The following is an 11,912-nucleotide window of genomic DNA, read 5'->3' as shown; positions in this document are numbered from 1 at the left end:
ACGACGTTTTCAACTGACCAGAGAACAAAGGCGAGTATATGAGCTGTGTAATATCTTGGGGCTAAATTTTTACATTTTCCAGTTGTTTGTTTGTGGAACCCTTAATCACAGTTATAGCCTCAGAGGACTTCTATGCATTACAACCAAGAAATAAAAACAATAAGTGAAATTGACAAACCTCACCCCCCCCCCCCCTTGCACCCCCAGCCTTCAACCCTCACTGAGAACAAGAAAATAAACTCTCATTAGGAAGTTCAAATCAGCGAAACATGGTGAAAACAATTAGCACGGTATTCCACAGTGGGCTTTAATATCAGCAGTTAAGCAGCGGGCTGGTTCTTATTGCTTACAAGGCGATGAGGGGATGCTTCTGAGAGTCGGCTGCAGCGGGAGCCTCCGAGTGGGCTCTTGTCATTAGAAAGACTCGAGACACATTTCATCCTGGCACACGGAGCAAGTCAGACGCAGCCAGAAGCAACAGCACGAGAGGCTAATTGAACTCTCTGTGATTCCCTCTCAAGGGCTGTTCTCGGCGCTCATTATCTTACCCTTGTCCCCGTAAAGAGGGAGATGAGTTTGGCTTTGACTTTGAACCCCCCCCCCACTCTCCAAACAGGTCACTCCAGCTCCCAGTGTCGTTTCATCTTCCCTTTGGCTTTTATAAATAAGCATGGTCCGCGTCTCACACCAGCCGCTCGGTTGCATCACCTCAGACAGCTGCCAGCAGAGGCTCTGCTCAGAACAAAGTGGATCCTGGAAAATCGTCTCTAATCACTTTTGTTTTTTACTAGAGTGCAGCACGGCCCACGCGTTCCCGTCCGAGCTCGATGCAGGTGACACGAGCTGTAATGAGTTTGTGTCACACTGTCCCTGACGCTGGTGAACGCTCGTTCAACCTGATTACAGAAATGTGAATCATGAAAAATCAGGTAGGCGACGGAAACTTGACAAAAACCTGAATATCATTTCAAACTCTTTGTCCAACCACAGACTGTTTATAAAGATGGACAACACTTCACAAGTAATTCAAACCCAAATAACCAGAAACATGAACACTTGATAAACCCATAAGTGATAAGAACTTACAAAAATAAGAGAAACATGTATTAGACGTGTAACTTGTGACCTTTGAGTTGGATCTATGTCCCATCCACTAACATGGAGGAGGCAGGCTTTATGACATGTACTGCAGCGAGCCACTAGGGGGCGGTCAAGATGATTCTGCTTCACCTGAAGGTCTCTATAGGATGTATCTTTTGTCCAGGTAATTTGGAACTATATATTGATGTTCCCTCCAGGATAAATTCTAATAACTTTGATGATTCCTTCACTTTTCATCTAGCGCCATCATCAGGTTGAATATATATTTGTGCAGTTGTGCTACTTTTGAGAAAATACCTGCGAAAATAATCACAACATCTCTGTCTTTGTGTTTTAATACCTTCTCTGGTTTCTGCATCCACACTCTGCCAATAGACTATAACTATATAAAAAATTGAAACACCAAAAATTCCCGGACACTTTTATTTCCCAGTTCTTTGCACCTGTCATTTCCAAGACCGTGTTGAACACCGTGTCACTTATTTCACTGAGACGCTTTGAGCCGCCCACGTCCACTCCTCTCTCTCCCTCCCCCGCCGCAGTGTTGCAGCTGGAATCGTCATTTGCTTCTCTTTTATCTTCGCTCACACATGTCTCTGTTTGCTTTCTATCGGCCAGGGCTCGTGGTGGTGAACGCCGGCCTGTAGACGGCTTGTTTCCGCGCCGTAGCCCGCACACGCAGCCTCATTCAAAGGCTATCTGGGTTGTAGCAGTAGCTGCTTGATCCCTCGTGTAATTTATGCAGTCAATGTACAGCATACAGTATTTTCAGGCGTAAAGCCCCTGAAGTAATGCTGTACACAAGAAAAAGAACTGTGGCACTGCATACATACCAAAATAAAAGCTCTGCCTCTCACAGCTTAAAACGCTTCTATAACTAGCTGGGATTTGATTTGAATCCTCCGTGGGTTTTTCTACAAGATGTAAAACTTTGTGCTGAAACAGAACAAAAGGCCACAGGCTGCGTGCGAGTGTGGGCTCCGCATTCGGCCTGAAGTTACACTGGAAAAAAGAAAATTGTTTTCAAACTAAAAAAACAATCATTTCAATAGGTTACACACAAATTACATGAAGTTTGTTCAACTTAAAGTTTACAGGTTATATAAGAAAAGGATTTTGTTTACTATACCAATTGCATATTCTTTTAAATCGAAAACTTTTCTCTTTCCAGTTTATATTGTTGCAGAAGCATTTAGGGAATTGAGGTTGAGGTGGGTGGAATAATGCAAATTATGTATTTTACAAATGCAGGTTCTTGCCCAAGGACACTACGGCAAACACTGTGTCCAGTATCCTCCCAATACCAAGCAAATCCATGAAAACCAGTTGGGCTACTAGATGGCTGTATGGAGGTGAACTTAAAAACAGTTTCACAAACCACATCTGAGTTTGATACCTGCGTTATTGAACTCTTGCTGAAAATGGCTTCTGGTCAGTTGCCTTAAAAGACTCTCACATGAATCATGTCGGAAACGTTCACATTCCTGCAGCCCTGCTTGCCTTCGCTGAGCGAGCGCATTAATATTGCTGTGGCTCTCTCCCTGTATTTAGTGGGATAGATGGACTCCATCCTCCTCCGACCTTGAACACAAATAAGGCCAAACGCAGCCTGAGTTATTTTTCACTTATTGTAGCGCACGGGTCATTTGTTGAAAGAACACCCTGCTTTTAACCGCGTGACCGAGGCTGCCCCTGCAGACGCCTCGGCAGCCCCGCAGTGAAATGCTTCATATCTTGTGCTACGCCGGCTCACCCCTCGCGCCCTCGGTAAGACATCAGAACAAACCAGCGCTGGTCCACCGGCTTTGAAGTCTGTTTGAAAGCTACATCAAAGACGGCAGGCGCTCAGATACACGGACGACACATCTCATTTAGCTACGCAGGAGTTTCACACAGCGTTTCATAAATGTAGGCTATAGGTTTGATTGTTGTGATGGACGTGTACAATATATATTATCGATGGTTTTCAGAGCTTTAGAGGTTTAGTTGTCTATAGAGCAATCTGTCGCTCCGGATGGTTGTTACCCAGACGTCAGGAGGTAATTTGACTTTCTGAGAACAAACTCCTACGTGGAACACAAATAGCTCTCACTTGTATTGAATGTCCCCAGTCGTGATACACAATGCCTCCATACACCATCTGCAGCGAATCCCCACCTGTCACTCACCTGTCGACAATGTCAACATGCACCACTTACACACACACACTTGCACACACACGCACACAAACAGAAGGTAATTAACTCCTCAGCTTCAGAATCTGCTGACAGGCAATTATAGTGTTTAAACAAATGTACACACACTCCATAGCAGAGCGTGTGTCTTAGATAACACGGTGTTTAATGGACCGTGAGGAAGGCGGATGCGGAAGACGTCGCGGGTGAATCATCAATTATGGATGTTTTTGAATGTATGTAGGAAGTTATGGAAGTGGCTGATGGCTCACTGCTGCAGATAAAGACCCAAACATCACGTCACAGACCTCAGGAGGGTTTCATATATTTGAGTTTTGAGATTAGCTTCGTGCATCCAAAACTAGACAGCACATTTAACACGTAGGCATAACTTACTGTAAAAACTGCAAAGTTATTTAAAAGACTGTTTTTGTTTTAAATATATTCCTATTCCCAAGTGTGACTCCAGAAAATAAACATCTTAAAACAGTTAGCTAAATGTAGTTAATGAATAATGGTATGATGTAGCTAGCTATGTGATAGATTATCAATTATTAGATTGATAAATGGTTGAAAGGGATTTAACTAAAAGAAATAAATGATTTGAACAAAATCCACTTCAAAATAAGTAAATGTTCTAAAAAACACCCAGTTTTTAATCCATTCAAAAGAACGTTTTTTTGAAAACGAATGCCACTGAAGTGTATTTGATCTTTGGCTGTGATGGTGTTTGATAAAGAAAAAAACCTTAAGAGCCACTGGTCTACAGGACTTAACCAGATCAGCAAATTCAGTTTCACTGTAATCCCCTGGATACTGAAGTTAATACCTACATGGCAAATAAGATTATAGGTCAGTATCACCAGTGTGTCAAAGGGGAGGGGCCACATTGTTCGCGGGATGAAAAATACTGATAATCTACCAGCGACAGATGTGAACATCATGAAAGCATCTTTGAAATGTGACACAGATTGAAAAGGATCTTTTGAACATGCCTCATATCTACTGTATTTCTTCAGACCAATCAGATAATACATTTGTCCCGACTACAAGACTGTCTTCTTCCCGCTGGCGGCTGCGAGAACAGTGATTAATTTACCAAAAATTACATATGTAGCCTACATATCACAGGTTCTATCCAACATCCACCACCTCTTGTGAGAGTTGTACTTAAAGTTGTAGAAGCAGACTTTAAAAGAACATTGAGTAAATTACTCTGTGGTCAAAGTAGCAGTGCGGGTTCCCGAAAAAAACAATCTCTGTGTGGAATGTAGAATTTGTAAAATCTAAATAATCTTTACAAAATGCTGCACGAAAATTCATGCATTCGTCGTCCCGGCAAACTAGTTCGTCCCCGCTCGGTACTTTGATCTGATTTAAATGAAGGCTACCCTCAACAAAACAGCCTCTAATTATTTTGTCTTTGAATTTTAAATGGGAATACCCACGGGACGCTGGCGGAGGTCTGAACGAGCTGCAGCTGAAACTCATTTTCTCCGTTTCCCCGAGTTCTGTGCGCCAACAATGAGAATCTAGAGAATTGGACGGCGGATGAAATTATACATTTAAGACTTGAGTCAGTGTGTTACTGTGGAAGAGTGTATCTGCATGTGGTCCAAACGCCCCCCCACATATTGAACAGTTGAATCTGCTCTCTCTATCAACACATATTCGTGGATGGAAGGGGATGAGGGGACGGCAGATGGAAATGTCTCGCCCTCTTCCCTCCAGAGGACGAGTCCAGACCTGTGATTGTCGTCCCTCAGGTTCAGAGCTCACCTTGACATTTCCAGCTAATGACACTGACTGAGGACCGTGGATCTTTCACTGCTCTTTACACGTATCTGACATCTTTCTTTTTCTTTTTTATTTGATGGAACTCATAACAGATTCTTAGATATAATTGCTCGAAGGAGTCAGGATCTCTGCTCATTAAGATTTCCACCTAATTTTGAGGTGTTTACATTTGCAAGAGTAGTTTTTATTTGTTAGTATTGAATTCTATCATTAATATTTATATTTTACACACATTCATAAATTATACAACCTTAACTTACAGCTGCAGATTTGTCTCATTGGTAGAAGTCTTCCTGTTTCCTCTACACCAGAGATAGTCAATTAATATTCAAAGGTCCCAGCCATCATGTATGACTAAGGTTACGATTTAGTGCATTATATAATCTAATATTAGATGCATTAATGTCTGTGTGACACCAACAACTGTTAAATCAAAGAAAGTATAATGCGATAATATTTCTAGAATGTTTGTCAGTTTTCACATTGAACTGGATGGATTATAAATTATTAGCTATGTTCAGATCCAGACCGAGAACTCGAGAACGATGAATGCAGAGTTTGTTTCTAGACTTAATGCTAAGCTAAGCTAGCTGCCTATTGGCTCTTGTTTACTCCACTTTACCATAATGGTCTCATGTAAGTTTAAAAAAAAAAAAGGTAAAAAGCAAATTTGCTTAATTCTCTAAGATGCTTAACTTTACCTCCGAGTTTCATTATTTTAGTTCTATTTAAAATGTGTTAACCGTTCAATCTGCATTTCTTGTCATGTGCTGATTTGTGAAATAACACATCAGAGTTACATGAGGTGATGACATCCAGGTGAGTTCTGAGGCTCATTGCAATGCATCAGCAGTGCGGCAAGAGAAGTTGTTGTTGGGGGGGAAGTGCAGTTGAAGTGTTTTCCTCGTTCTCACTCTCTCTCCCGAGGTTCATCTCCATAGAGCCGAGCAGCCTGTAAATGTGTCATCCAAACAGCAGGAGATAACTGCTGTGCCTTCTTGGTTTTCCAGCCTCTGAAGCCTACCTTTGATTCTCGCCTGCTCTCGGCTTTGCATTGATACCATCTGGCAGCGGCAGAGAGCCGGTGAGCTGGGGGAGCGAGAGGAGGAGGAGGGGGGAGGCATGAAGTCCTCCTGTCTGATTAATCATGCTAATCAATGATGAGGGGTTAGAAGTCCATTAACCTGTTTGGAAAACGCCGCAGACTGCCGCACTTCAGTGGAGCCGCAGATGGAGGTGGGGGAGCCAAAAAACTGGAGGCAAACACCTGTGCTGACGGTGGGATGAGCAGAGCTGGCAAAATATGGATTCAGCTCTCCTCCTCCTCCTCCTCCTCCTCCTCCTCCTCCTCTTCCTCCTCCTCTTCCCACCCATCACGGGACTGAAATCTTCGTCTGGGGTTCAGCTCCGTCTACAACACAGAGCTGGGGAAACAGGGATGAAACGGATGGTCCTGTGTGTGTCTGTGTGTGTGTGTGTGTGTGTGTGTGTGTGTGTGTGTGTGTGTGTGTGTGTGTGTGTGTGTGTGTGTGTGTGTGTGTGTGTGTGTGTATGTGTGTGTGTGGGCTCACGTCCTCTGAAAGAGCAGCTTTGGTGGTCAGTGTTTCTATTTAAATCACAATGAGCTGGGAGATTACAGAGGATAGTGCTTTCCAGTGTTCCTCCTGTCAGGGGCTTGAATCCTCTCCAGTAGCCAGAGGCGTCGAGCTAAGCAGCTCCAACTCTGCTTCTAACGAGCAGGCGTTGTGATTACTTCCACTAATTTGCCACGAGGGAAAATATTGATTCAAGCGCTTCATTTTTTTCTACTTTCTCTTTTATTTTACACTATCCAGAGGTTGGCGTGGAGGTCCAGGGGAATTTTAACTGAAAGCTCATTCGCTTTTCTGCTGTTCTTATTCAAATCTAATGAGGAAACTTTTATTAGAAAGAACCAATGAGCTGCAGTTTCTGTCACTCACTGCTTTTCCGATTCCAATACCTGGATTTTGTGTATCAACCGATAAACACTACCGATAAGTGAATTTAAATACTTTATATTAGGATTGTCAGTTTAACGCGTTATTAACGGCGTTAACACAAACCCATTTTAACGCCGTCAATTTTTTTAACGAGAGATTAACGCAGAGCTGCAGCTGCAGCTTCAGTATCTGTGTTCGCCTCCAGTCTGACCTGCTCTCGCTTTTTGTTTTAATATTTCACCAACTAAAATATATATTTTAAAGCTATTGTAGCGTCCCCGCTTCCACAGGACACGGAACTTCTTCGTGGTTTAGTTACTTGTATTTTCCTGTACACGAACATGTACACTTCTCGCTCTTACTCCGTCACTCGCACACATCAACAACACTTCACTTCCTCATTGAGCCCCGATCCCCAAACAAACCCATCATATTGGTCTAAACAGTCACATGTCCCACCCAGACCCTGACCCTCAGGATATCAGAACGCTCCTTCAACACAGTGTTTTACTGAACATACGTCAAAACCAAACATAAACATAAACCCAGTCAGTTACACTATTAGGCTGCAGATATATGTTTTTATTTATTTCAAAATAGGGTACTTCTTATTTCATACATTTTCCACAAATAAGGGGAGGACTCAAATAGCCCTACAAAGTTCTGTGTTTAATTTATTTCAAAGTAGGCCGACACTTGCCTGTGTATTTTGTTTGTTTGTTATTTTGTTGCTTGTCTGTTTGAGTAGCTGGCTGAAAGCAAAGAAGTAGTAGGCTTACCTTTTATTGGTTACCTAACTGTTACGGTTCATTGTTTCTGAAATAAGAGGCCTGACTGCTATGTTCACAGCAAACTTGAAAAAAATTAAATATTAAGCCATGGTTTAACTGCACTATAGGCTGAGTCCTTGTTTACCTGAAATGTGCACTTCATAATTTTATTTTGTACCGTCCTGTTTGGCAATGTTGTTTTTCAATAAAATAAAACATTTGTATAAAGCAAGCCAATCCACTTTTCCATGTTGATAAGAGCATTAAAACAAAAGTAAAATTAAGGAAAAAAAATAACTGAAGGGACATTTAGAATAGATACAAATTTGCGATTAATTGCGATTAATCGCGAGTTAACTATGACATAAATGCGATTAATCGCGATTAAATATTTTAATCGTTTGACAGCTCTACTTTATATTAATGTGTTTTAACAGCTGTATTCTACTAAACCTGTCAGTGATGATTGTTGACAAAACTACAAAGACAGAACCCCACCAAACTTTGTTATTATCTAGTTGAACAGAAATAACTAAAAGAAAATCACACAAGTATATAATTCTAGATTGATAATATTTTAATTTCAGTCGTTATCGATATGTATCAAGATATATCAATCAACCACTATTTCTGTCACTTCTCACGCTTCAGATGGTAAAAAACTGAACTGGTATTACCCGTCTTACCAGACGGTGCACCGGAAAATGCTCTCAACACAATTTGCAGTGCGCACTACTTTGCTTGTTGGACTTTACAAATATATATATATATATATTCAGTATTTCAGAAGCTGGTATCGTCTTTGTGATTTTTCTTATAAAAGAGAACAAGAGGGGTTTTTGTGACGCCTGCTGTTCAACATAACTACAGCCTGAGAGAAACATGGAAGCTGTGTTGTTTCCCGTCCTCAACACCAAGCAGCACTGCAGCACACTACTCCACAGTGGAGGAGGTTCTGCCTTCAGAGTGCCATGGATGATTTTTTATTCTTTTCATGTGGGAGTTTTTGTGTGGACATTCAAACACAAAAAATGGAAATGTAATAGAGGACTGTCGGAAGGTAGCTAATGCAATTTTAAATCAGATATCTCTGGAGTCACTTAATGTGGTTTTAAAAAATATATTCTCCTTCTGTAAAAAATCCATCTTCAAACACAAAGCCAGTGGCTGTACTTGTGTTTGAGAACAGCCCGCTCCCACAGCCGGGAGCTAGATGATAATGGTTCGTAATGTATTAAACCTTCAAGCAATAAAATGCATCCACCCACAATAACCTTGAGATTTCATCAGGTTAGAGTTTTTCCAGTTGGCATCAAGGATCATTAGGAGCCTCTGCCCTTGCCTCTGTTGTTTCCAGCTCTGGGAGAATTGATTTGTTTGTGCTCACAAATACAAATTGGGCAGAGGAAGGTTACACACTGTAAAGGCAGCAGTCTCCTGACCAGCGGTCTGTGGGGACACCGGCTCACTCTCTCGCTCTGCCTATCTCTTCATTTCGCTCTGTTAGCGTCTGTGTGTGTGTGTGGGTGTGGGGGGGGGGGCGGCGGCGGCGGCGGCGAGCTCGGCCTGGAAACACACTCTGCAGACGATTGGACTTACAGGAGGGATGAGCAATTTTTGAAAATAAACCACTAGAGCTCAGAGTGAGCAGCTACTGAGCGTGCAACAGCTACTGCTGCCTTCACCCATAATGTCCATGGTGGTTCCAGTCTGTACTTTACAGACTATTTATAAAGAGTATGCACAGATTTACTGTAAGTACAGTACAGTATATATAAACACATACATGTATATACATATACATGATTGGTGTGGCATGATTAATGTACTGTAAAACAATTACTGTACAAAATAGACTTCTTTATGGTTTCTTATGCATTCTATGTAAAGCACTTGATATTAACTTTCTAAGTTTTGGCCGTTAAAATAAAACTAACTAGTTGGACTCAATTGAATATTTGCCTAAGATATGTAAAGTAAGCACAACAAAGAATAACTCGTTCACAGGACCATTTTAAATCATGACATTCAAAGCCAATAAGATGAACTTAATTACACGATTGAAATACTTTTAAACCTTTAAATGAAGCACTTACTAAACGTTTTTGATCTTTCTTTTATTAAAATATGTCAATAGTAAAAACAATGATTAATTTACAAATATGAGCTCAACACGAAACTATCTCCCCGCAAAAAAAGTAAAAGGATGAAATCTAAAGTGATTCGAGCAGGAGCTGACACGAGGAGAGTCCACTGCATCATTACCTTTGTCTGCATCATTACTTTTGTTATTTGTGCGAGCCTGCTCACGTGAGAAATACAGTGGAATCAAAAATAACAAGATTACTGACAATGTGCTGGAGAGAAATCGACAGTCAACGAGAAATAAAAGTCATATTTTCTTGTTTAACCAGTAATTTAGTCAATAACGAGCCGGCAAGGGAATAACAGTCTGGATGGAAGTGATGGGAGCTGTTGATCAGCTCTTCAGGTGGAGGAGGGGACGAGGGGAGGCTCATGTACTGTGGTGTTAACATCACAGGACGCTGCAGTGCATGTTGGGAGTTTGCAGTCTCCACACTGTGAGCAGTATGGAACAGGGTCAGTGCCATTAGAAAATCAAAAATCATCTCACGGCAAAAGGCTGGCGGCCCTTGAGTTTGACGTATGTGTTTTAGAGTAATGGACATTACGGTGAGTGCACAGAGACTCCCCCCCCCCCCTTCAGCAGATAGATTTGAGAACAGCCGTCTGGTGTCAAACTCTGCACATACATCATTCTGCACAGTGAAGCTCAAACATCCGAGTGAAGCGTCAACAAGCAAAACCCACTTGTGAGTGGAGAAGGTCTTTGAGATCAGGGGGAGATTGCAGTTTTCTAAAAGGAGCAACGTGAACTGCAGGTTTGTGTTGAAATTCCTCAGCATTTTTAGCAAAGATGTTTTAAGTGGAGATAAAAAATTGTGCCCATCCAGTTGCCATTGTGATCTATTTTGTAAATGCACGGAGACAAGAGGAAAACAACTGAAACATCTGAATTCCTGGCGATTTAGGTGGAACTTGGACATAAAAGTTTTGGCTGCTACAAAGAAAGCTGTAAAATCAGCCCAACAGCCACAGTGAGTGTATCCATATTGTGTGATTATGCACCACAGCTGAATGAGTGGGTGTGGAGGTTTCCGTGGTGGATGGTTTTAAGCACCACTAACGATGGAAGCCTGGAATTTATGTCCCATTCATAGACTGTGTGTGTGTAAAAATGGACGTGGACTCCGGGTCCGGAGAGGAGAGCAAATGGGGAAGAACCGCTCCAATGACCAGCAGGGGGCGACTCCACTGGTTGAAGTCTATAAAAGTCAATAAGGAAATTACTTCTCACTGGATTTATCACGTCAGTTAACATTTCCCTAACGAGTTTATGGTCTCAATCTCTAATTTCACACCTTATTCAATTCAGCATAATGTTAATTTTGTATAATATGGTCCATTTAGAGTCAAGTCAGGCTAACGGGTTAACTGGCTAGCAGATATGATTCAATGAAAAGTCCAGTTACCTTAAATAAAATTGCGAATTTCTCAGGGTATGAACACTGTTTTTTGGATGATCTAAATACACAAGTTAACAAAATATACAACACAGTTCTAGTTATATCTGAAAGCAAGAATTAAAAACCATTGCAATGGTTTGAAAAGGAAAGAAGAAGATGATATGTGAGATAGAGATAGAGGTGTGTCTTTGAGGGTTTTGCATACAGGACTGTGATGATGCATATTTAATCGGTGCAGTTGCAGTTTGAAAGAGAATAAACACAAACTGCACGAATTAAGATAATATGACCACAAGTCTATAGCAATAACCATTGGCTTTACTTAACAGGAAGTAGCCTGTATGCCTTGGGCTCTGGTTGAAATCAAGTGTTTCCAGATGGCACCTATAAATTTAATGACTGGTAATTTTCATTTAAGACGCAAAAGGTAGAAGAGACGTCTTGTGGGAGTTCACTTTAGATTAAAACGTAAAGAACCTTCCCTGTGACTACGACTAACTACTACACATCGGCCCAAGCTACAGTTGGGTTTAATGGTCAAATTGTTATTTATTCATCGCT

Source organism: Limanda limanda, chromosome 20 (assembly GCF_963576545.1).
Source record: "Limanda limanda chromosome 20, fLimLim1.1, whole genome shotgun sequence".
Lineage (NCBI taxonomy): Eukaryota > Metazoa > Chordata > Actinopteri > Pleuronectiformes > Pleuronectidae > Limanda > Limanda limanda.
The sequence above is the reverse complement of the archived record's forward strand: the minus strand, read 5'-3'. Positions refer to the sequence as shown.